The sequence below is a fragment of the Panthera onca genome, chromosome B3 (assembly GCF_046562875.1).
Source record: "Panthera onca isolate mPanOnc1 chromosome B3, mPanOnc1 haplotype 2, whole genome shotgun sequence".
Classification (NCBI taxonomy): domain Eukaryota; kingdom Metazoa; phylum Chordata; class Mammalia; order Carnivora; family Felidae; genus Panthera; species Panthera onca.
In genome coordinates, this window is record NC_138344.1 from 76,033,464 (window position 1) to 76,060,692 (window position 27,229).

The following is a 27,229-nucleotide window of genomic DNA, read 5'->3' on the forward strand; positions in this document are numbered from 1 at the left end:
GCTGTTACTTAAAAATAATTAGCTCAAGATAAACTTAATGCCAAAGAGACCCATTGTGGGGTGGTATATTTTGTTCTCCTTCACGAGCTTATTGTATTCAAAGCTTGGCCCATTTCAGGGAGCTACTCAATTTTCCCGGGTCTCTCATGTATATAGGAGATATACCTGTCATTAAACTTCTGTTTGTTTTTCTCCTGTTTATCTGTTATTGTGGCGGGTGGGGGGCAGTTCTTGACCAAAAACCAAAAAGGGTAGAGGAAACATTATTCTTCCTCCCCTGCATTTCCTTTAGCCAACTCTGGGATATAGTGGATCACCATTTAAGCAAATTCAAATGGCATTGGTATGATATCTAGACCTTAGCAATTAATATCCCTATTACACACTATCTGGGTTATACCGTATCTGGAATATTATTTCCATTCTTAGAAAAAAAATATTGTTGCCTTGATGAACCAGTGTGCATTCAGAAAACAGTAGCCAGGAAGATAAGGATGGTCTCAGGACCATGTGACCCGTGGAACTGCTGTTACTACACGGCATCTCAGGTCAGAAAAAGAGGAACTCATCAGAGATGGCGCCCCCAAAATTCTGAAGGATGACACCTGAAAGAGAGTTCTTTATTGTGGTCCTTGCTGACGGCAGAATGAGACAAATGAATGAAAGCTACAGGGAGGCAGAATTTGGAACAGCTACTTTGAAATGTGGTACATTTGCTGTCACTGCAAATATTCAGGTAGTGGTGGTTTTCTATTTTGCAAGGAATGACGTGTTAAGGATTCAGCTATTAGATGCCAGTTTGAGTACATCTCTAATTTCCCTCCAAAAGCTAAGCTACTATGACTACTAGGACCAAAATCCCCCCATCAGTTCAAGAGAAAACCAGGTATACTGGTATTAACTTAGAGATGGAAAAAGAATATGCCTATGCAACACTCCTATGAATCACAGAACAAGGTGTCCTGGGCTTGTCTGTACTATTAGCCCATCTCCTCTCCTGGTCCACTTGAATGCTTCCCTCTGGAAAGTCATTTCCTACCAATCTCTCCTGAGACTTTCAGTCACTCTGCCCCATCCCCCCTGGTGTCTGATGCTCACAGAAGCTTCAGCTGAAGCTACAAAGAAGAGACGTTTAATTCCCTCAATGAATTATCTCACCATTTTAACCTCCGGAGGCCCTTCTGAAATTTTTTGTTATATTAAGTGTTAATTTTTCAATGAAATAGTACATGGCATATAAATCACTAAGAAAAATTATGTGTGTTAATATACATCCATACATGCATTTAATCATGCCTTTACAAACATTTGTGTCAGATGTCACTCTGAAGTCATTTCTCAGAGCACACAAAAAGTAAGAATTTTCATTTCTTTGTTTTTTTTTTTAAGTTTATTTATTTTTCACAGAGAGAGAGAGACAGAGTGTGAGCAGGGGAGGGGCAGAGAGAGAGGGAGACATAGAATCTGAAGCGGGCTCCAGGTTCTAAGCTATTAGCACAGAGCCGGAGGTAAGGCTTGAACCCACAAACTGTGAGACTATGACCTGAGCCGAAGTCAGACACCCAACCGACTGAGTCCCCCAGGTGCCCCTTCTCTGTTCTTATTTAGTAAATTAAAAATTAAATTAGTAAAAATGAAAGTTAGGTATGAAATAATAAAAATGTAAAATTCTAACATGACAAGTTGAGTCAGCCAATAAAGAATAAAGTTCTGAGACACATACATGCATCTGACAGACACTGATTTATAAACATTTTTAAACATTATTTGTTAAAAAAGTATCATAGTTAGTATTTGATGTACCTGTCCCTTTTTGTTTTTTTCTTTTTAAATTATGGATTGCCTGGTGGTAGACAAGTATTGTATTTCTTCTTGCCAGGAAACAAAACCTAAAAAACTGTAATACCAAATGGTTGCTAGATTTATCATTAGACGATGATTTGTTTCCATAAAGTGAGAAAGGCTGTAGTCATTATTATAATTATTTATTATTATATTATATTATATTATATTATTATTACTTATTATATATAATTATAATTTCTCTAACCATCTTAACCATGCCTTGGTATATAATTACTAAGGAGACTATAAAGAGATAAACCTCATAAACAACTCATACAGAGAGAAGCTCTTATGGATGCAGGCCTTTGGTTTCTTGACCATCAATCTCCCCAGAGCATGCACTGGTGAGAAATACTGGAGTGATGAAGTATATAAGGGACCCAGAGAAGTCAGGTGTGATTTTCACACTGCCAGCCCTGCTTCTCTTATTTAAACCAACAACAAAGGAAAAGCATGAAGCATCTCCAGTAACAGGTATGCTCTAGATGAACAATAATTATGCCCCTAGACTTAAATAATGGCAACACCATTACTGACAAATAAGACAATAGGACATGTAACTGGACATAGCTATGACTTGACTATTGTGTAATCTATGAGCTAGTATTTTATTTCTAAGATTATGCGTCAACATAGTTCACTCTCAGTTGAATTAGTCCATTTGAATAAATTGTTCCAGAATGCTACCTCGCCAAACTAATTTTATGCAACGGCATAGATTGCATGCTTTTGATATATTTGAGAAAACAGTGGAGCTAACTGATCGTGGGGTTCCACTAAGCAGAAATATTTCCAGAACAAACACGACCAAGAGAAATAAGTATGTCTGCCTGATAAGGGACCTGTAACAAACTTGAAGAATGAGAGGCATCAAAGTGAAACTCATCATATTGGCGACAGGTATGGCCGTGCAGGCACTAATTAACCATCTGAAATTACTGGGGATTGGTTATGCATGGGCTGCTTTTGTTCAGAACACAGTCATCCTGGATACCTGTGGCAAAAATTTAGATTTTTTTCAGTATGAGTGATAATCATAAATATTTATATTACTATGAATAATAAGAAAACGGGGGAAAGAAAGGAATATCTACTAATATTCTGCTCACAGTAAGGTGGAAGCCTGCAGCTTTATTCTCTATACAGCAAGACCAACAAGACAATTTTCTGGAGCTCAATTATAAGTACACTGCATGGGAGTGTAGATTGCCCAGAACATTACGTCGTACATACACTGTATAAAAGTATAGACTGTCCTGAACATTAGTCTCCTCTGCTCTACTTGTCACTTCACTTCTGCTCCTTCTCTTCTTGTCTGCTCCAGATCCTGAATGCTTCTGATGTGTGGCAGAATCAGTTCCTAATGTATTTCAAAGCCAGAAGCACCTATCTGTTCAGTGAAGCACATTACAATGTCCTTAGAGCCCTTCACTGCCTCTCCATTCCCTTCTGAAACCGTCACCAAATATTCCTTCTATCTCTGGACTCTTCAGCTCCAATTTGCTTCGCTAATTTCATCCCAAGACAAAGACAGATCACGATCTAGTGGTTAGAGCATGAGGTGTGGCAGGGGCTTGCTTGGTGTCTCTGTTTCCCGCGGAGGGGACTGATTCACCGCGCGGCCCTGGGTGAGTTACTTAGTCTCCATTGCCCCACGTGAACCTGAATCTTAATAATACCTACCTCACCAGGGGTTATGAGAATTCATTAATAAACTATCATTATCGGTCTTCATTATGCACCTGCGTGTAACCCAAAACAATCCCTCTTGTCCTAATTGAGCAGTAGAGTGTGTGTTTTTTCCCGTGGTTTTATTTTTTACGTGTGGGGAGGGACCATCGTGTGTTCTCTCCACTCCTGCTCAAGACAGCTATTAGGGCCAGACTGCTTTTCTGGGTAATTTGGCTTAGTGGAATTTTTTTAAGTCATACCGCAACCTAGATGTTGACACTGAGAAATTAAAATGATGATTATTAGGCTGGGTTCCCATCCATCGCAAAGTGAAAGGCTCATTTTTCTCTCTTCAAAACTGCCAGCTAGCTGGCCCCTTTGCTTCTCAAAGCAGGAAAGTTTTAAAGAACCGAGGAACATTACCCAAGCCACAGTGCAATAACTCTAATAAACTGCACCTGTGGATGACTCTCTGGTTTATTTATATACTGTATCACAGGTCATTAACAGAAAATAACCCACTGAGATACAACATTCTTGTTTACAGTGAGGTTCTGGTGGTGACAGCAGGAATATAAAACACAAAATCAACAGGGAACACTGAACTAATAAAAAGACAAGGGTCTATAAAGCATAGAAAAAAACAAAGCCAACTGTGCAGGCAAAAATAAAATAAAATAAACTTCCATCATAAAACAATCAAAAGCTACGGTATATTTATAGAGACAGGGGAACCCAAAGACCCACTGAGCTGGAATATTTATGGGTGTCAGATTGAAAGTCAGGAAATCTGTGTGCAGTTGGGAGTGAAAGCTTGATCAGTTGGAGATATCCTTAGAAAAACAGATTTGTTTCACCTTTTCTTTTTTTCTTTTTTTTTTGGTTGTCCTTAGCAAACTTTCCAACCAATAAGCCTTCAGATATCTGAGTTATTAGGCTCTGGAATTAACGTTCCAAAAAGTTAATGTATGATGAGTTTAGAAAATGGTTGCTAGCATAAATTCTTATGCTAAAAAGTAAAATTTTGACCACATTATGACTATTATACCACTTCTCTACCTTGATATTGTTAACAGCAGAGTCTTTCTTTACAAGCAGTTGATCACTTCTGGTAGTATAATTTCAAGTGCTATTGAGGCCATTTACCTCAATAAAGCTTCCCTACTCCCAAATCATACATAGTATTTGAAATTCTATCATTTTCTATATAATGCCACCTCCCTCTACCGCTCATCTCTTAAATGATAATATTTTTAAGATGAATAATGCAAAGTTCACAGCAAATGCTATTACAATAACTATTTAGGTGGTTCTGGAAGAAAAGGAGAAAATAAAGGAAGGAAGGGAGGGAGGGGGAATGGAGGAGAGTTGGACTCTAAAAAGCACAGGTTTTACTTCGCAGTTATCCTTGACTAGTTTAACCACAGCCCTTGCAATGCAGTTATAGCTGCAGTGATGCAAACAGCACATTAATTTAATCGAATTATCTAGAGAGTTGCTGCATAACAATTCTTAATCACCTTGATAACAGACCTGAAGTTAGTCTTGTTGCTTCCAGATTTCTATAGTTTTGTGTCTTCAAGACAAGAACCTCGTTTTTAAACAAATATTTATTTTCTACTGCCTGCAAAACAAAAACAAATGGAAGGAATAAAATGGGCCCTGGTTCCTTGGAGCTCGTCATCTATGTAGAAGCTAAACTCCATGAAGGCAGAGACTCTATCTCCAGCACTTGGAATATGGTCAGACACATGGTAAATGGTCAAGAAATATGCACGAGAGGAAGGAAGGGAAGAAGCAGAGATGAGAAATGACATGAGCGCTATAGAAATCTAAAGACAAAGAGAATGTCTGCACATAAAGAGTCTAGGTAAGTGTCACATATGATGGCTCAGTAAGTAATAGCTGTTCACTTTTTCCAATGGAAGCTGATGTTACTGAATATTTGTGTAGAATGTAGCAAACTTTCTGGTTTAACAAAAGAAGGTTGGGTTAGGATATATAAAGATTAGCAAGGGAAAGCAATCAAAGTAGAGCAAAATCACCCGATCTTGGGAACCATGAGGCCAAAAATGCATAGTACTCTGTGTGGGTAAGTTTTGTTACTACCTGCAAAATGATCACAGATCAGCCATCTCCAATACTAGAAGTTTCTATAACATGCCACTTTTAAGATCTTCAGTTAATAAGAGCCACAGATACTGAAAATAGGCCAATCCTTATGAATTTATAAATTATTCACATGTGCCTCTGGATCCTAATTAAGCAAGAATGACCCCAGCTTTGTAGGATTAGAAGGGGTAGTTCATGCTGACTTGTCTTTTCTTCACAGTCAGTTTTGAAAATAACAAACCAGGACGGTGTCAATTTAAACAAAAAAGACTCAGAAACCTACTTCAGTGTACCAGGATGTAGATTCTGTGAGGGAGCTCACCAGTGGAAGCTGGGAAATTGCAAGAACCCAATGTATTTGAACAAATGGAGCAACCAGTTCAAATTGTTTTCCTTTACACAGGCAGAAACGGAAGCCCAGAGAACTCATGTGACTTGCTCGGTGTCACAGAGCTTATTTGTGGCAATGTTAGGCCAACTCTTCTGATTCTTGGCCCTGTATTTGATCTGTTTTCCTTTGTTTATTTTGGTTCATAGTGATTCCATTAAAGGAACTGGACCCACTAGCAGCTGCTCTCTAGATATTTTCTGATTTGAGTCTTTAGCCACGAGACATACATCTCTATCCTTGTTTCTAGTGAGAGATTGAACCGGCATCCATGTGCTTGTTTCTGAGGAGGAAATCATTTTGAGTTGAAACACAGCCAGACTGAGGAAGTCCTGCTGAGTCTGAAGGAAGTTCACTCATCCTTTGCAAATGCTCTGGAAGGAAGAAAAAATAATTCTTCTCTTTGCAGTTTTAGCTAGCAAATATTGGGCAACAATCCATTGGATTATTTCCTATGCACCTGTATGTAAATAATCCGAATGGAACTGATTAACATTTAAATGCTAAGTTACTGAAGTATCCAGGGGGAAATTGATTAGATTAACTTGATTTGGTGCCAATATGGTAAGTGCCTTAATGTTTTAAACAAATCGAGGCAGCAATCTGTGATGATTTTGAAACATTACATTTTTTAAGGTCCTCATTTTGAAATCTAGAAGAAAGTAACCAATTACAAACAGTTTGTTTTCCTTCTCCTTAGTGTCAAATAAATTTTTAGGCTTATTTTTATAGTCACGGCAATACTAGCCATGGGTCATCACTGTGTTCCTCTAGTGGGTTATTTCTAACCCAAATGGCTTTTTTTTCATCATTTGAAGAAACCAAATGCCTTTGGGGCTCAATGTGCTCAGAAAATATGTAAATGATGGCTTTTCCCTGTCAATCCAGGAGTGACAATTCAGTAAGCCCTTCATCCACATCATCTGCAGCATAATAGCATTTTAATTTAGAGTGAACCTTTTTGCTTAGCTCATATGTATCTTGTGCATTTTAAGAGAAACTATTTACAGAGAAGTACAAAAGTCCCTAGAGATGCAACATCTCATTTTCAATTCCGTTGGCAGGAATACTAATTACATTATCACATATTCAGCAGCATTCAGCAAAGTTATTTATTCATTCATCCTTAAGACCTGGGATGCGTACCAGGTCAGTTTCAATAGCAGTACCTTCAGAATCTCTGCTGATGGTCCACACAGATAATTAGGTATAGAGTTGTGGGAAAAATCTCACCCCAAAAAGCTCAGCCTGGGAGATTTGCCTGCTTCCTCGTTCTTTGAGTGAAAGAGGAAATCCAATAGTTGCTAGAAATGAAGAAACATTTATCACCCAACTCGCTCATCTCCACAGGTTCTGGTTTCTTAATTGAAGTTGGATTTTAGCTCTTAGAATAGCAAGTGAAATTGCTGACAATTAATACTGAAGTCAGGGTGAATGGTATTCTGAGAAGATTGTCCTCACTATGGTAAAAATATTCAGAATTTATGTATGGAACAATTTTGCTCCTCACATGACTTTGAAAGTGAAAATTTCCTGTTTAACACCACAGGCCTTTGAAAACTTTCATAATCATTCCTTAACAATGATTTATACTGCACACATCTTTAAGAATCTTGCTTCATTGAGATGTTGAAGACACTAGAAGAATGTAAATGTGTGTATTTTATTACAGGTGTCGGATTTTTTCTGGGAACGTTAACTCAAAGATGTAGAGAAAAAGAGTACCTGACCCAAAGACTAGACCTTGGAAGAAGATAGTTCTGTAACACGCAAACAACACGGCCCCCAAATTGTCCCAATTTGATCCCCCAAACTAATGGTAGCTTTGCTACCCCATGCCAGATCTGCAGGAGTGCAAAACTGCCTTCTGGTCCATCTACTCAAAAGGTGAAGAAAAGGAAGGATCTCATGGACCACAAAACAAATTCCTGGTGAGATTATTAGAGTTTGCTTTTGGATAAGGTTTGGATTTTCTATGTTTTTGTCCCAAGGGATTTTGTGAATGATTTTGGACTAGATGCAACATCTGGGCAAGATCCCATCCCATCCTGTGTCTGAGCACCCCTTCCCTTTATTATTGAAGATTCTGTCTTCAGTCCCTACCACAGGGCCTAAAGGAAATTCAGAAGAAGGAGAGGAGTTTCATTTTCAAGGTGTTGCTGCACATTCAATGTCAAAAAGCAACTGGAAGCCCAATTAGAAACCTAACTTTTTGCACATCTTTAATGTCACTTTCCCTTGAAATAGAAGATAAAAATGGGTAGGCAGAAGAAACCCCCTGGGAAATATTTCTAAAACCTAAATGCTACAGAAAATTGTAACATTACAAACCTATTCCTTAGAGATTTAAGATTCTTAATAAAGATTCCAGAATGCCAAAGATTTCTTGGTAGCAGCAGATGAGAATGGAAAGATTCCCCACCCCCCATTTTCTGAGTTCCTCAATGGTTATTTTCATTAATAGTGATTCTGGGGTCAAAATTTCAGCTTTCTTATTACAAGCAAAAAGGCCAAAGATAATTTGGCTTGGGCAAAGAATACAGTCAACCTATCCTTATAAATATTCCTAACTTTTATACTGGTTTTCTTTTCTGGCTTCCTTTAGTGCATTCCTCCATTGTAAATATAACAACTCACACAACACTGAGTATGAGATGAGTAAGCTATATTCTCTCAAGCTGCTGAAGACAGGAGGATATTTATGTAGTTATACAGAGGTTTCTCTTCTGGAAACAGAATCTCTTACCAATACTGCAGTGGGGCCAAAAACATAGTGCTGGAAAATGAAAGAGTATAAAACCTGTGTTAGAGAATGGCACAGGACAAAGCAAGTAGGCATGCCATTCCTGGGATAGTAGGGGCTGACAAGATTTGAAAACTTATGTAGAAGAAACAAAACATTCTTTTCATAAAATAATCAATAAATACTTGATATATAAAGTCAACTTTTAGTGACTGCAAATGGTTGCCTAAAATGTGCAAGTAGCGATAATGGTCAAAAATGGTGCCTGAGCAAAGACTCGTATGATGTAACATCTAGTATGGAGATGGACAAAGGAAGAGGAGAACTTAGACATGACAAAAACAGGACATGCCGGACTGAACTCACACTGAGTTCACTCACTTGAACAGAACTGCCTAATGGTACCTCCAATTCTTTAATGAGGAATGATTAAAAATAAATAAATACATCTTTTCGAATCTGCTGCATATGACTATGTTTGAGTTAACAATGAAACATTTATAGTACTTATTCTATGGTATGAATTAAGACATGCCGATGGATCATTTCTCTGTTTGAAACCCCACAGCTATCTGGATTGGCAGGGACCCCTGATTATTGCAGGGAAGGTTCTGGTGTTGCAATTACGCAAACAAGGAAAGTTCACTTTCCAGAGGGTCCTGTATTATATGTTTCTATTTATTTTATGATACCAGCCAGAGAGAATCATGTGAACCATGCAAGGCTGATCTTTTTAGCTGATAACTCTCCTTACAGAGTAATTCTACAGAAACGAATTCCAGCAGTAATTCTTTTGACCACGTACTTGTCTTTTGAATTATTTATTTTTAACATTGTCTAAGTTCATTTGAGACGGAACTATTTAGTGAAGGTATGGTGTGTATGTTTATGTGTGTCACTGTGTATGGATATGAGAGACAGAAATACCCTATTAATATCAGGCAATTGAGCTCTGTAGGTACCATTCCAGGAGAAGCTGAAGTAAGAAAAGAGTACCCACATTTTGGATTTGGACTTTTTTTTTACTATTTTGCCTTGACAGTAGGTAAGCGAAAGAGGGGTTATATCTAATGTGACCTCTGGATTAAGTATTTTTCAATGGCATTCTTATATTTGCTTTAAGAAGTCATTCTGGAACATCATGGTTAAGTATGTGGAGTAGAGCATCATCAGGGTAGTTTCTTAGATGGAATTTGGGCTCCCAAGTGAAATTTACCTTTGAGAATCTCTTCACTCACCTAGTATCATACCCTTTCTCTCAATAAGTCCAGCACAACCAATTTTTCTTCCACTAGAATAACAGATCTCTATTTCCTTGTCTGGGCATCAGATGAAGTCATTTACACTCACTTTTAAGGGCCCTGTTGGATAGGGATGTGCTCTTTAATCACAAGAAAGAAACATACTCACAACATGAAATGCTTGCATCAGGAAAGGGCTAAGGGGACTATGTTCTCATGACACACTCCCATGTGGACATTTCCACATCAAGTAGAATGCCGGGTGAGATATGGGTAATTATGAAATTGATTATTGTGTGTGCACGCACACACCCACACACGTGTCCATTGTCTTTAACTGAGCATGTAGAGTAAGTACGCTGTGTGAGTGCAACCCCAGCATAATGGATTCAGTTTGGTCACTTCAATGGTCAGACTTTTGTAGAGACTGTCGTCCAATTGAGTATTGGTTTCTGAACCACACAGACATTGCCTAATGTTTATTCAAACTTATCAAGCCTAGAATATTCTTTAAACTTCTTCTTATGGTAGCCCCCACTGTTCCACCTGCTGAGACTCAAACAAACACCAGTGTGTCTTAGGAATGTTTTTGTTGCTGCTGCAGTTAGATGTTTCCTCAGGGACCCTAGGAATAGCAACAACCTAGGAAACTCCATCAACGTTATAGCTACCTGCTTGAGCTTTGGTTAATCTTCTAGAACTTGGAGCTGAGGTACAGGGAGTGGGTGGTAACACACCTGAAAATTTAATTTGGAAGAGATCAGAACACTCTTTCTCAGACTTACCAGTAAAGCTCCTGGCTTGCCGCACCCTTCCAAACATGCCCAATCCTATTCAAAATAAGATCTGACATAGTGCTATGTTCATAGAACACTTTCTCACTGTTTCAGAGGTTCTCACTTAAAAAAAAAAAAGATGCCGCCAGGCTTGAATCCACTTGAATTATCTAAAAACAATTACAGGAGCTTTTATCTAAGCAAATTTTTTTACGTGTCCATTAAATCTTACCATTAGTGGCCTTGATGGTAATGTAGTCTAAGCTAGAGCTTGTAAATAGGAAAGGGTTCATTGTCTAAACAGGCCCTCGTGGGGAAATTGTCCCTTCATAACTGATGACTGATAGAATTCAGTGAACTAGAGCTTAATATGAGTGTTCTGGCCTCTTTGTGGTATAATCTGATAGTGCGTATGTACTACAGGGCTCCTGACAGTTACGCTAAGCGATGTCACTCATTTATATTAAAAAATAACAATGGTAACTTTTCATTTTTACTTTTTCTGGATGGCTGCAAAACTAACAACCACATTTGCATTTGACCTGAACGATGATTACATAAAGAACAGTTTGTAAGACTCAATAACCTTTAGAAGTTAATAGACATTAAATGATGTGCAAACAAAGAATGAAGACTACAGATGCATTCCAGAAGGAATAATGCAGGAAGCAAGCACAAAATGGACAAGTTAATCTTGAGGAAGTACTGTTTCCCTCAGATAAAAAGAAGGATGAGGAAGTGGAGGAGTGGAGGGAGGAGACGGAATGAGTCGCTAGGGAAGGAGGAGGAGGAGGAAGAGAACGTGATTAGGCCTGTGTTTGAACGTGAGTTACATCGCACTGAGATTTTCCTGGGAAAAAAATGTAGACACTTTAGTATTTTTACATTTGGAAAAGAGAGATGAATAAGGGAACTGTGCTAATCTGAGGGAAACCATCTGAGCAAGCCATCTTGGTTTTCATACAAGCCATAGACAATTTGGTGAGGAGGACTATGCAGCCAGGTGGCGCTGGAACGAGATAACAATTCCAACTTCGCCTGATGTTCGGCCAGTAAGTCACTTTGCTGCTGCGTCTTTGTTTCCTCACTTATAAAATGTACCTCCATCTTCCTCACAGTTTGATTATGCCCAAAGTGGAGTGTGTAGAGCCAAGTAGTTTACAAATTGTTGTTTTTTTAGTAAATCACGTTTGATGGAATAGAAATGGATCCTGCTTCCTACTCCGCCACCGGTGAGAAGTTGGATCTGAGGCAATTTCTTACTTCCCTAGGCAGGTGGAGAGGAGGGGGCGCGTCAGACAAGATAATCCATGGGGCTTTTTCCAGTTCAGAGCCCTGATTATATAATACAGAAACTATAGGCCGGAATCTATTTCAACTATTTCTCACAGCAACTGATTCATTTCTCCAAAGAAAAATTTCTAAAGAGGCTGTTGGCGGCCGGAAAGAGTTAATGTAGATTTTGAAACAGCCTAGTGACAGCCTGAGAATAGTGATATTTGGTTGACTATGACAAAGAATCTGATCTCCCCTTATTTGTAGTGCCAGAGTGGCATTGCATAAGCTGTCAAGCCCCAAGCACCAGAAGCCTATCACCAAATATTAATTTACCTGTTGTGTGCATCTAATAACTGACAGTTCTGAATCCCATATCATTTTTGGTGGCCTTCCCACTGACATGTTCTTTGATTAAGAAAATAGTCAGCCAGAAAGCCGTGTGTCCCTAATGTGGCCACCTCCTTATTATGCTGGAATATTTTCCTCCAAATTAGATTTCCTGTCTTCATAGTGGCAGTTTACATGAATTTAATACATTACAAAATGTGCAGTCCCCTTGAGATTCTGTGATAGATTGTGGTATTCGGAACCCATATTTCCATGGGAAATAAAAGCCTAGGCCATGGCCAAATATTTTATCAGCTTAGCATTATCTTGAGATAATGACACTATTAATGCTTGTCACCCCGGTCTGCATTCCAGGGCTTCTGTTGACTCTTTTCTTGCATCTGGACAAGGTGATGAAGGTGTTAGAGCTATGAGTTCTACCAGCAATAACCAACCCAGATAGTAGCCTTTGTTCTGTGCTGTCTGCCATATAATCACGCACAGTGAGCCCCTCTGTTAGTTTCCCCTCACTGATACTGAATCTGACGACCAATTATGCTATATGGAAAGGGATTGCTATGTATTACAGCTTGGCTGTGATGGCTGGTGATACAGAATCAAGGGCTGCAGCAAGGCTGTGAGCTCCTATGGAATGGCTGGAAGAAGGGCAATAGCGAGAGTAAAGGCAAAATACATAACCCCTAACTCAGCAAAATGAAATCTAAATTCCTGGGGTCATCCAGTTACCAGCTAGGAAACATCAGAAGCTCCCAGATTACACAGAAGTGGGCAATGGGAAGTAAAGGTTTCATTGCCGTCCTCAGCTCCATTTAACTACACAGAGAATATAGCAAACGGAATCAGTAACTATAGAAACACATACACTTATGTTAACTCTTTTGCCTTCTTCGGTATCCATCTTCATTGTATTCTAGTTATTTGTGCAGGAGTTGAATTCCTACAGGTGGAAGGTTGTTTTTGATTTCCCAATTACACTAGTCTCTTTTCTTGTTTCACATTTTTCTAAGACGAGGCTGTGTCTGGGCAGAATACATTGCCCCCTAAGGATTCAGAAAGTGATATCTCGGTACACATTCTACTTTTCCCTGATGTACAAATTTTGGTGCCTTAATAGTCGCCAGTGAACCTCTGTCAGTAAGCGGTGCTCTATATAGTGACTAAAACCCAAAACTGACTTTTTTTGCAGCTAGTAATATTCCAGTCATCGTTCACAAGCAGTGGCCGCATACACATGGCAGTATTCAGGCACAACGAGAGTGTTCTATTACTCCGATTTAACAAAAAGCATGAAAGAGCTGAAATCAAAGTGTTGTTAGACTCATAAGCAATGACTTAGAGTTGGCTTTTATAATTTGCCAGGTGAAAGGTAAATTTAGGGCCAGTGTAAGTGCACTCTATAACTGCAGTGAGTCCAAATAATTTCTCTCATGTGTCCTGGGCAGTCTCACATGACTTCAACTAGAATCATCCTTCCATTTTCCGGAAAAAAAAATGCTCATAGATATTGTCAACCTTAATAGTTGTACAATTTGCATGAGTTTAAGAGAATTGCTTTACAGGAGGACAGCAAAATCGATACTGCCCTGTTCACAGTGAAAATTTCTTTGCTTGGAATTAGAAGCAAGGAAGGAGGAAGATACAGCAGTACTAAAACCTCATAGCAAACTATCGCTTATAGTACATATTGGAAATCTTGTGAAAGATTTTCTAGTTCACTTTATGAGTAACAGACGAGAACATGTCACGTTCTTCGATAACCATCTAGCTTATGATATGACACAGGTTGCTAGGTCAGTGACTTGGGGAGCAGAGATCTGCATGGAAGAAGTTTACTGAGGGGACCCGCCTAAGATAAACATAGGGGGTGGCGTGGTAAAGAAAGTAGGATTAGGTAGAAGAAAAAGTTGACCTGTAATGTAGTCCTGCCTCAGCCATTCCTATTGAGAGCTCTTGAGTTGGAATGCCACTCACGGTAGTCCCAACAGGGACCCATCACCGGATATGGGTTGTTCCTGGGAAGAAGGCGTCCTCTTAGGTGAGCCCGCTGTCTTCAGCTGGGGACAAGTCCCACAGAAGAACACAGCTAATGCTCTCAACCATCCACACTCCCAGATCCTATGAGAATGAGTGCCTTAGTCCTGGAAGGGGAATCCAGACAGTATATCACAGCACACACTACAGGAACTGTGTATATGAGAAGAAGATAGTATAGTGGATTGGGGATCACATGGGCTTCAAATTCAGACAGGTCTAAATTCAGAGACAGTATTAGACAGTGATGAATTATTATCATCTTGGCCAAATTATTTAACCTCTAGAAGTTTCTGCTTCTTTAGCTGAAAACTGGAAAATAAGAATATCTTCCTTATATAATATATATAAAATATGTGTGTATATGTGTGTGTGTATGTATATGCACTGTGCCTGCAACATTAGATACACAGTAAATGTTTGCTCTACGCTTCTCCCCACTTCTTCCAAACAAGAAAACTTAGTTGGCTAACTATTTCCTGAGCATCCACTACCCTCTCACCATTAGGCTAGCAATGTCAGAGGATAAAAATAAGTATCAGACATGGTCCCTGCCCTAAGAGTGCTTACCACCTAGTTAGAACAAATCAGACTAGCATACATAAAATAGTTGCAAAGAGTAACAAAGTTACTGACTAACGTATTAAATGTATGGTTATAGGAGAAGATCAAGGACAGCTAGACTAATCCAGAAATAAATAACGAATGAAAATGCTTCACTAAAGAAATCATTCTTGAGCTGAACTTCAAAGGATAGGTTACATTTACATGCTTGGCAGAAGCAAAGGATTCTAAATGAGGCAAGTCTTACTGAAAACGGATGAGAAAGAGCAGAGCTTTCTCGGACTTGAGTGTCGTTGCATATACAGAACTCCGCAATTTTGAATAGCCATCCATAAACTGTCACCCCTGAAGTTCAGCTTAATTCCTCTAGAGATGCTGTAAATCTGTCTCTCTTTAACCTATTAAAACAACATTGGGCTAGTGAAAACTGAGACTTCGTGTGAGAAAGAGAAGCCAATGTTTGTTTTTTATGGTCACACATTGATCCTTGGCTTCTGTTGACCTTCATAATATACCCTACTCCCCCATCAAATAAGTCACTCGTCCACTGAAACGGGCTTATGCAACTACTAAAATACTTAGCCTTAGGCTGAATTGTATTAGCATGAATTGTGTGCAGGTAAGTGCTCTATCTATGTCCTCTATGTTTCGTACTGATCTGCTACTGTCCATACATGAAGAGCAGGGACATGTCTTGTATTTTTTTATTTTTGTATTCCAAGCATCTAGCACAAAATGATTAATTGGGATGAGATAAAATGAATTTGATGACCATGAATAGATTAGCCTAATCAGAACATGTTGGAAAGTAAAGGATAAAAGATCAGTTGACAAAATTAGGAAAAGCCTTGGGAAGTAGGTAGAGTAGCTTATATTCAAAGCAATAGTGATTGTGATTTTGGATCAGAAGAGCTACATAATCAAATTTTTTAATATGAAATAGTCTAATAGCATGTTATGAGATAGAGGAGACAGCCAGAAGCAGTAGGAGAAAACTGAGATAATTTCATTAGTAATTGGATGAAGAAGTGTAATAAAGCAAAGACACCTCCTAGCTGAGCAATCACAACATAAGGAAATTCAGAAGTCATAGACACAAACCTGAGCACTGAAATCAGTAGAATAACTGTGCTCTCCAAGGATAAGAATTAAAAGAGGAAAACTCAAAACTAAGAACTAAGCCTTGGGGAATGCTCACAACTAGTCAAACAGGCAGGAAGAAAGATCCGATACTGTGTGGAAACAAAAAAGAAAGGAGTGGTTCCACATGGGTAGAGGCAGCCATGCACACCAAGTATTACCAAAAGGTCTAAGGTAGTCCAAAAGCCACTGGACTTACTAAGAAGGAAATTCTAGACGTCCTTTGAGAAAACTGTGTTTCAGGTTAGCAATGGATTAGAATGTGGGTTGCTAAAGGCTGAGTGAAGGACCAGGGGGGAAAGATATGGAGGTGATGTACATTTATTGTGATGGTTAATTTTATGTGTCAACTTGGCTATAGTACCCAGTTGTTTGGTCAGACACTTGTCTACATGCTGCTGTAGATGTTTTCAATGTTATGAATGTTTAAATCAGTAGATTTTGAAGAAAGCAGATTGTCTTCTTTAATGTGAATGAGCCTTGTCTAATCAGTCAAAAGCCCTAAAAGAAAAGACTGAGGTCCCTTAAGGAAGAATTCTGTCCCCAGTCTGTCTTTAGACTCTAGACTGAAACATTACAAGCATTAACTATGTGAGAAATTTTTAAATGAAAAAGAGGAAAGAGAAAAACAGTGAGCAGAAAATCAAAACACTGTTTCCGAGGTAAAGAAGACACATTTGAGAGCAACATGACTTCCAACTGCACGTTGCAACTACACATTGTTGCCTAGACCCCCGTCAGCAATTAAGAACCAAAAATGACTTCATCCAATGAGACCAGATTGTCCATTAATCCATCCAAAACAAGGACCATATTCAGATCAGTTCAGACGAACGTTTGGGACCACTCTCACCACAGGGCTTTTGTGACTAATTCTTTAAACAAAATGGGTACACCTAGAGCTGTCATCTTTCACTCTCTGTCATCCATCACACCTCTAAGATCAGGAACAAGACAAAGATGCCCACTCTTGCCACTTATATTCAATATAGTATTGGAAGCCCAAGACAAAACAATTAGGCAAGTAAAAGAAATAAAAAGCATTCAAATTGAAAGGAAGGAAAAAGAAGGAAGAAGTAATACTGTATCTATTTGCACATGGCATGGTATTATATATAGAAAACCCTAAAGACACCACCAAAAGACTGTTAAATCTAATAAATGAATTCAGTACAGTTTAAGGAACAAAATCAATATGCAGAAACCTGTTGCATTTCTATACACTAATAATGAACCATCAGAAAGGGAAATTAAGAAAACAATCCCATATACAATTGTATAAAAAATACCTAGGAATAAATTTAACCAAAGAGGTGAAAGATCTGTACACTGAAAACTATAAAACACTGACGAAACACATTGAAGATGACACCAAAAAATGGAAAGATATTCTGTGCTCATGGATTGGAAGAATTCATAGTTAAAATGTCCATACTACCCAAAGCAATCAGCAGATTCAGTGTAATCCCTATCAAAAATCCAGTGCCATTTTTCACAGAAATAAAGCAACCTTAAAATTTGTATGGAACCCCAAAAGTCCCTGAATAATCAAAGCAATCTTAAGAAAGAGGAACAAAACTAGAGGTATCACGATCCAAGATTTCAAGATGAAATACAAATATGTAGCAATCAAAGCAGCATGGTACTGGCACAAAAACAGACACATAGATCAATGAAACAGAAAAGAGAGCCCAGAAATAAGCCCACACTCATATAGTCAATCTACAACAAAGGAGACAAAAATATACAATGGGGAAAAGACAGTCTTTTTAATAATGGTTTTGGGAAAACTGGACAGCCACATGCAAAAAAATGAAACTGGACCACTATCTTACACTAAATACACTAAAATTCACTCAAAATTTAGTCTAAAGAAAGACTTGAATGTAAGACCTGAAACTATAAAACTCTTAGAAGAAAACATAGGCAGTAAGCTCCTTGATATTGGTTTTAGTGATGATTTTTAAAATTTGACACACAGGAAAAGGCAAAGGCAACGAAAGCAAGAACAGACATCAGACTAAAAAGTTTCTGAACAGCATAGGAAACTCTCAACAAAATGAAAGGGCAACCTGATCAATGGAAAAAAAAATATTTGTAAATCATATATCTGATAAGAAGTTAATATCCAAAATGTATAAAGAACTCATGCAACTCAATAACATAAAACGATCTGATTAAAAAATGGTCAGAGGACCTCAATAGACATTTTTCCAAAGAAGACACACACATAGCCAATAGGTACATGAAAAGACCTTCAACGTGACTGATCATCAGGTAAATGCAAATCAAAACCACAATGAGATATCACCTCATACCTGTTAGAGTGGCTATTATTGAAAAGAAAAGAAATAATTGTTGGCAAAGATGTGGGAAAAAAAATCCTGTGCACTCTTGGTGGGAATGTAGATTGATACAGCCACTATGGAAAACAGTATGGAGGCTCCTCAAAAAACTAAAAAAAAAAAAAAAAAAAAATCAAATTCCAATATGATCCAGCGATTCCACATTTGGGTATCTGGAGGCAATGAAAACACTAACTTGAAAAGATACAGACATCCCCATGTTCATTGCTTCATTATTTACAATAGCCAAGACATGGAACATCCCAAGTGACTATCCTTGAATGAATGGATAAAGAAGAGGTCACACACACACATAAATATTATTCAGCCATAAAAAAAAAGAACAAAACTTTGTCATTTGCAACAACATGGATGGACTTTAAGGCATTGTGCTAAGTGAAATCAGTCAGACAGAGAAAGAAAAATAATATTTAATTTCACTTATATGTGGAACCTTAAAATAAAAGCTCATAGGATTGGTAGTTGCCAGAGCAGAGTGGTGAGGGATGGGCAAAATGTATAAAGGAAGTCAAAAGGTACAAACTTCCAGTTATTAAATAAATAAGTCATGGGGATATAATGTGCAGTATGGCAACTATAGTTAATAATACTGTATTGCATATTTGAAAGTTGCTAAGAGAATAAATCTTAAAAGTTTATAAGAAAAAATTCTTAACTATGTATAGTGATGGATGTTAAGTAGAGTTACTGTGATCATTTCACAATATATACAAATTTTAAATCATTATGTTGTAAACCTGAAACTAAAACAATGTTGTATGTCAACTTTAGCTCAATTTTTTTAATGTTCATGTATTTATTTTTGAGAGAGAGAGAGAACAAGAGGGGCAGGGGCAGAGAGAGAAAGGGAGACACAGAATCTGAAGGAGGCTCCAGGCTCTGAACTGTCAGTGTGGAGCCCAACACAAGGCTCAAACTCACAAACCATGAGATCGTGACTTGAGCTGAAGTCGGATGCTTAACCAACTGAGCCACCCAGGTGCTTCTTACCTCAACTTTTTTAAAGGACCAAAATTGATTTCAGTGAAGTAGATTATGCCTAAATCCATCCAAGACAAAGGCCACATCCAGATCAGTCCAGCCCAAGGCTATGGATCACTCTCACCATGGTGCTTCTGTGACTGATTCTTTAGACAAAGCCTATACAGCGAAATCTACCATGTTTCACTCCCTGTCATCCACTGTCATTCCTAGAGTGTAGTGCCATCTTGTTGTGTACTCAATTTCTGTATTCTTATCTTCCACCGTGCTATCTGACATTACATACTGTTACTCAAATCATGTTCAGATTAGGCATCATTGCTATGTAGTCCTGAGTACCTTATACTTTCTGCATTTTAACAGCTATTATGCTATGCTGTTATTGCATTTTGCTTATATGTACATATATATGTATACATATATATACATACATACACATGTACATATGTACATATATGTATATACATACATATATACATAGATACATATATATGTATCTATATATATATATCTCACCAGATTTTAAACTCCATGAGACCAGAGATAGCATTAGCAGCACCCGAATAAGCACTGAGCAGATGTTTATGATGGAATAAATGAATGAATGAATGAATGAATGAATGAGTAAAGTCTTAATACAGAAATCAATACTCATGAGTCAAGTTCTAACAGGAAAAAGATTACACTCATATCAGGAAAACTCGAGGACAACTTTGGTTTGTTTTTACAAAAGAATGAATCACAATGGTGTAGACAGGACATGGAAAATTACAAAGGGACAATGCAGGAATCTGGGAGTCTCAAGGGAAGATTCATTGCCACTGTGAGGCTCAAAGCAAAAGTAAAGAAGAGGTTAGTAGAATCTGGAAAGAAAGAGACTTAGAGGCAGAACAGGTCAACCTGTATGTAGTAGTGATTATTAATTAATGGACACAGCCAGTTGGAGACTACCTCCCAGAGGAGGAACCAGAGGAATAAATATCTTGATCTCTTTCTCCACCTCCCTCTGATATTTTCTTGGGGCTCTCCATTGGCTGGAAAGGCCAGAAGGCCTAAGAACCTCCTATTCACAGCCCTTACAGGTCAACTCATGAGGCAGTTAGCAAGATAGGAAAAAGTCAAGAATGGAGCTAGAGGGAAATGAGATATCCATGCAGCCTAACATTTACAATTGAGATCTGGATCTTTCCAACCATGTCTTCTAATATTCAGCTCATTGAATGTAATCTCCCAAAATTGTTTCCTCGTGTATCTTGCTAGAAATACCTCTACCTTTCTCCCCACAAATAAATGGATTAATCTTTAAAGGCCTTACCTTCAAATGCGGTCACGTTGTGAATTAGAGCTTCAACATATAAATTTGGAGGGAGGTGTCCAATTCAGTCAATAACATACATAATCTCATTTAATTTTCACAATCCGTGAGAGATATCTACATTTTACAGAAGATTAGAATTCACTTTATTTTTCTTTGTCCTTATAGATAAGACATCATAGAATCAGAATTTAAACTTCAATCTGTCTTATTCCAAAACCTATTTTTTTTAACCACTCCCCACTATTGCTATGAGTTGTGTGGCTATCCTATGAGGCTCCTGTATGGGAAGGGGCCATGTCCTACTTAGTTTTCAACTGCAGCACTTACATAGTGTCTGCTCTATAAGAAACATTCCATAATGTTCCTAGAATTAAATATGAATGATGCAGACAAAACAAACAAAACAGGCTTATAGTTTCAAAGCACATTTATCAACCATAAATAATAGAAAAATACAAAATATAAAACAAGGGAAAAGCAGGCCAAAGCTCAGTACAAGAAACAGTCATTTCTTTCCCTAGATATGCAATAGGTTTACTTTGATCCACTTCTCTCAGCTGGATTCAAGTTAATATTTCTTTTCTACTCACTATTTTGCTAAGAGCTATGAGATCAGCTTCTTTTTTTTTTTCTTTTTTTTTTTTTTTTTGAGTTTGAAACAGCTAGTTTTCTTTTCCTGGAACAGTCTTCTCCTGAAGCAAAAACCTCTCTTTTGGAGCAAAGCCTCCTTCCTGGGGTTCTTTGTTCTGCCAGTGCTGAGCACCTTTGAGCTTCCCTCTGGAGCAGATCTGGAACCAGTACCTATCCCTTCTTTTGAACAGCTGAGCCAGTTGTCTCTCATCTTGATTGCCTTTGCTATGCGAGAAGCCTGTGCAGTCGTGTGCATCTGTCTCAGCTCATTTCAATAATCCCTCTATACAGCAAAAGCTGGTTGAATACCTAGGAATGTTGACTTTTTTACAGATGAAATTATTTTGATTTAGAACTAATATCTTACTAAAAAGCGAATCACTTTACTATAAGCAAGTTGACTTCACAAGCAATGACGATTTAAGAATGAGCTTCAGTGATAAGTAGAGAATGAACCCAATGGTCATAACCTATTAAGATGTGGAAAGGATTTGAGACATCTTCAGACCAACTGCCTATCTAATTAAGAAAGCCCAATATAACAAACTGGGAGTTAGGTGACCAGAATGAAAACCTTGCATATTATGAAAGAAAAGCCTGGTTCTGTTCTGTGTTAGCTCTGTCACCAGAGCCGCCTTGAATTAAACCAAATTCCACTTCTTTTGAAATTGGATTATTTATTATTTTACGTGTCGTCCTTGCCCAAGAACCACGCTAATCTTCTCTGTAGCATTCCAATATTCGTACACGTGCTGCCAAAGTGAACACTCTTCATTACCTTAAATAATACTTCCTGACCCTGTGTTCAATTCACAGACCCTATGGTAGGTGCTAGAATTTCTTCTACTCATTCATCTACCAAAATAATATGCAATAATAACTCCCCCTGCTTGTCTATATTGTCCATTGAGACTTCCAAAAACTGAAGTTGCATCAGAAGAAGGCAGAGAGTCCATCAGTGAGAAAGGGGAATAACTTTCACAGGATGGAAATAGAAAGCCATAGAATAGCACATTGAAAAGGGACAGGAAGAGAGAAGACATTTGGGTGTAGGTGGTCATGGCTTGGGTTGGGTGTGAACCACAGTATGGGGGAAGGGGGTGGTAATAGGCAGATGCAATAAACAAAATAAATTTTCTCAAAAGGTACAGATAAACTACAAAAGTAGAATACAGGTCGGAATGGAAGGCAAAATAAATCCCTACTTAATTGTAGATCTTGAAATAGAAACATTTGATAACTCTTCTCTACCTCTCTTTTTCACACAATAACCATATTCCATTTGGTCTGTAGGGCTACATCTACAGAACTCCCTGTCGCTTGCTCCTCCCTTCAACTCACCCAAGCAGCACATTCTGTGGATACTGGTGGCATCTCAAAGTAGCAGGACCAGAAGAGTGGATACAATATACCATACTGCCTGCTGGCCCCACCAAGACTGCCTTTTCCCATGATCATATGGCTTTGTTCCATCTATTCAGTTATCATCCCTGCCCCCTTTCATAACAGAATTCGATACAAAAAGAAAAAAAAATACAAAACTAGTGTTTCAAAACCAAAGTCATTATTTTGGGTGAAATTTGTATCCTAGATACTGGATCATCCCCCACTAACATGAAAATATACTGGAGTACTGCCAGTCTTTCCCATTATCTACAGTTCTGTTATAGTCTATCTTTATCTATTGACTGTTTAAAACAAAATCTCCTAACTCTATTGCCCTCATCTAGAAATTCAAACACCTGTAAATGTATTAAAAATATGCCCATGTGTCTATTGTCCTTTCTCCAATTTCTTAATCCACATTTTCCTCTCAACCTACTCCATTCAAACCATTCTGATGAGCCATTTTCACTGAGGTTGCAAATGACACAGATGAATGCTCCTTGATTTTCTTTAATTTATATTTAATTCCTTTTAAATGTAATAAATACTACTGCTATAACATTTAAAAATGAACAGAGGATATAAAATGAACTTCCCTCCCTACCTCTAACGCTAGCACTCAGTTCTCCCCGTAAATTGCTAGTTTATAGGTATACATCTAGAGATATTTAATATGCATACAAGCATTTCTTTTTAAATTTTTTTCAAGCGGTAGCATGCAGTCTTCTGCTCATTTTTTTTTTTCATTTACCATATCTTGGATATCATCCCATATCAACACATAAAACTTCCTATCCTTCTTTGCCTCTCATTGTGTGCGTTTACATTTTTTTATTTAATTGTTCCCTACCGATGGACATTTTGGTGTTTTTAATCTTTCATTTACAAATGATGCTACAATAAATAACTACACATATCTCATTTCATCCATAGTGGAGTTTACAGGATAATTTTTTTAAGTAGGCTCTATGCCCCATATGGAGCCCAGCACGGGGCTTGAACTCACAACTCTACGATCAAGACCTGAGTTGAGATCAAGAGTTAAACGCTTACCCAACTAAGCCATGAGTCACCCCACAGGATAAATTTTTGAATGGGATTTTTAAGTCAAAGAATACGTGTATTTTTAAATCTTTGCTATATATTACTAAATTGCCTTTTATGTAAGTTATAATTTATAGTTTCCCAACAGAGTTATCAATGCAGTGGTTTATTAGAGCTGTACACTTATTTACTTACATAGCTCCTTTCAAAATACTATATGAATAGTGATTTAGTATATAGAATGATTTTCTGCTATCCCATTTCCTCTGTCTTTAACCTTTAATTTTAGCAAATTAAAAAAATCTTCCTTAGCATTAAGCTTTTAACTATTAAATGACTTTATACTTCTGTTACCAGATTTATCAGTTCTAAGTGTATATTTTGATCCATTATTATAAAAGACAAAGAAACAACCAAACTTATTCTTTCTTTCTTATACACACTCCCCTTTTCTTCCTAACTTTTTTTAGTTACATGATTTATTGTCAAGATTTACAAAAGTTGTATTATATTCTATAACCATAACTTACACAATGGTTTGCACATTAGTCCTAAAATCTGAATACTTAGTCTTCCAATGGCAAACCCTGCAATCAGAGCCTTACGGTTCTAGTGTCTTAGTCCTACACTCCTAATATTCTTCACTAACCTTTCTGTTTAGCTTGTCTATTCATCTCTTACCAACCTCTAATAGTATGTTCAAGAAGGCCTCACGGTAATTATATTATCTGAGCTCTTGCATGTTCAAAAATGTTTACTGCCTTTTAGAAAATAGACATTGCTTTGCTAATTTCTGGTGTTGACTATTGCCATAGAAAAGTCCAGTTATAATCCCAGGCATCATAAAATACAGAGTGACTTAGGCCAGATTGTTTACTTGCTTGCATAAATAAATAAATAAAGTAATTAATTAGTGAACAAGTGAGTGAGTGAAGGAAGCAAAGAAAAGAAAGAAAGAAAGAAAGAAAGAAAGAAAGAAAGAAAGAAAGAAAAGAAAAGGAAAGGAAAGAAAGAGAAAGCTAACTACTGATATTCACATGTATTAGGGAATACAAACTGTGGAACAGTTTTTGTTGCTTTGGCTGCTTTTGATGTTAAAAAGTACATACTCTTATATCCTGTTTCCACAAAAATGGCATACATTAAATAGATCATTCAAAGCCAAAGAGCAAATATTAAGCAATGAGTACTCATTTAATATTTTAAAAACAAAAACAAACACCAAATTCCATTCCCCAAAATTCTGGCTATTAAACGAATTGATGTATAATTTGGGATTCCTGTCACAAAGATTTCATAAGCAAGCTGTCCTATGCAATGAGTCTGCCCTGAGCCTTACATAAGGTTACATTTTTCTTCCACTGAAAATCAGAGATTGCTAAACATTTCTAACATCTACCAATTTTCTTTCCTTCCCTAAGTCATATGTTGTATTACTTTATTTTGTTTTAATGAGCCAAAAGAGTTCTTTCCTTCAGTCACTAAAGGGCTTGTTTTGCACTCTATCATGTTTAAAACACATTCAATGTGCCTTCAGTGTGAATGGACTCACTGTTCTTCTAGACATAATTATTGGATACCTAACTAATATTCTCTGATGAGATGTAAGTCAACTGTAAAATCTTCAGCGAGACTTTGCATACTGATGTTAGCTAATTTTACTGAGTACTAAGTGTCTGGAATTGCACTAAGATCTTTAACACATTTTTTAGTTGAATCATTTAGTGCATATAATCCCAACAGCAAAACTGGGGTAGAATACTCACATTTTTCAGAGGAGGAAATTGAGTCCCAGAAAGGTTAAGTAACTTGCATAGGCTCACAGCCAGAGAGGGGCAGAGCCATGATGTGAAACAAAGCATTCTGATTCTAGAACCCAAGCACTTTACCACTGTTGTTAACACAACCATCCAGTTGATGTCTGGGCTACAGGTTATTAATATGCCTTTCATAGTGTCTGCATTTGATATCAATGAGAGAGGTATGTTTGGGCTTATCATTAGGCACACAGATTACCTTATTCTGGCTCATATTAGCAACATCAAGACAATGATTAATCCAGTAAAATTGGTGCACGGGAGTCAAGACAGTTTAGGGCTTGCAGCTGTTCAATTTTTTTTTTTTTTTTTTTTTTTACTTTTCAATCCATTGTTTTGGCATCATGTTAATATCCTTAGAGATATTGTTAAGGCATAAAAGGTGGGCATGCACACGCACACATCCCCCCCGCCCACAGAGTTTTGAGAATGGTATTATAAATTCCAGATCTGTGCAAAGCTCTTTTTGTGTTTCAGATTATGTAGAAGGCAAGACTGGGAGTGTAACCTGATGGTTTGCTTGCTTTTCCTCTCACCTGTGCTCCTTGGGAAGCAATAGTAATAGCATCATTATCACATCCTCGTGCTTTTCAACGTAGGGTGTGATAAAGTTGCAGTGAGTGCAATTTCTTCTGGGAGAATAAAAGTTTTGCTTTTTCCCTGGTAATGTGCAAAGACAAATAAAAGCAAAACAAAACAGAAAAGAAACTTGAGTGAGCTGCTCTGAAAAATATGCTCCAATAGAGAAAACTTAAAAAAAAAACCAAAACATTGTTATCAGGCAAAAATAACACATTTGAATAAATATTTATGTATGTTTTCCTAGTTTTCTGGCTTATGCTCCTTCATGTACCTTGCAGGAAGTTAAAGAAACAACTATAAATCATAAATAAGGAATAAAACGAACTCTATGAAAGTCTCTGATTACTCCATTACTGAAATCCAGCTTAGCAATCATTCCTTTCCTTCCCAGTATATTTCTATAAACAATCCAAAACAAACCTGTAGGATTTATAGAATGCTTTTAATATAAATGAAAGTGGAACCACGCACAGAACTGGCGAGAAATTAATTCACATTTCTCTCTAGCAAAAAAAAAACAAAAAACAAAAAAAAACAGTATACTGGGAAAACAACATATTCCTAACGAGCAAAACCAAGGAAGACTCTTAAATAACTTGGTATCCTTTGTATCGCAGGGTGCTTCTGTAGGCTATGACCCAAAGTGAAAGCTAATGGACTAAGAAATTTAATATTTTTTTCTACCACTGATTCTTATATGAACTGGGGGATGTCATTTTGCTTTGTTTGTTGTTGTTGTTGTTGTTTGTTTGTTTGTTTTAATGATAAAAGTGAATAGATGAGCATGAGCCAGCCTAGCTCAAAGAATAACAAAAACGAATCTACCAGAAACCAAAATGCTTAGTTTGGGCTGAGAAATGCACTTTGAAAATAACCTAGGAGAGCTACAGAGCTTTCATATTGTAACCAGAACTCTCGAAGATCATTCAATTGAACCCAGTTCTTTCATTCATCCATATACATTTGGT

The 27,229-nt window shown here is 37.5% G+C and overlaps 1 non-coding gene across 1 annotated transcript; it reads right to left on the reverse strand.

Moving 5' to 3' along the window:
• Nucleotides 1-22,094: 22,094 nt before the first annotated feature.
• On the reverse strand, nucleotides 22,095-22,200 carry LOC132670521 (U6 spliceosomal RNA). Its single transcript, XR_009606757.1, has one exon. It is a non-coding gene; the product is annotated as a U6 spliceosomal RNA (small nuclear RNA).
• Nucleotides 22,201-27,229: the final 5,029 nt, after the last annotated feature.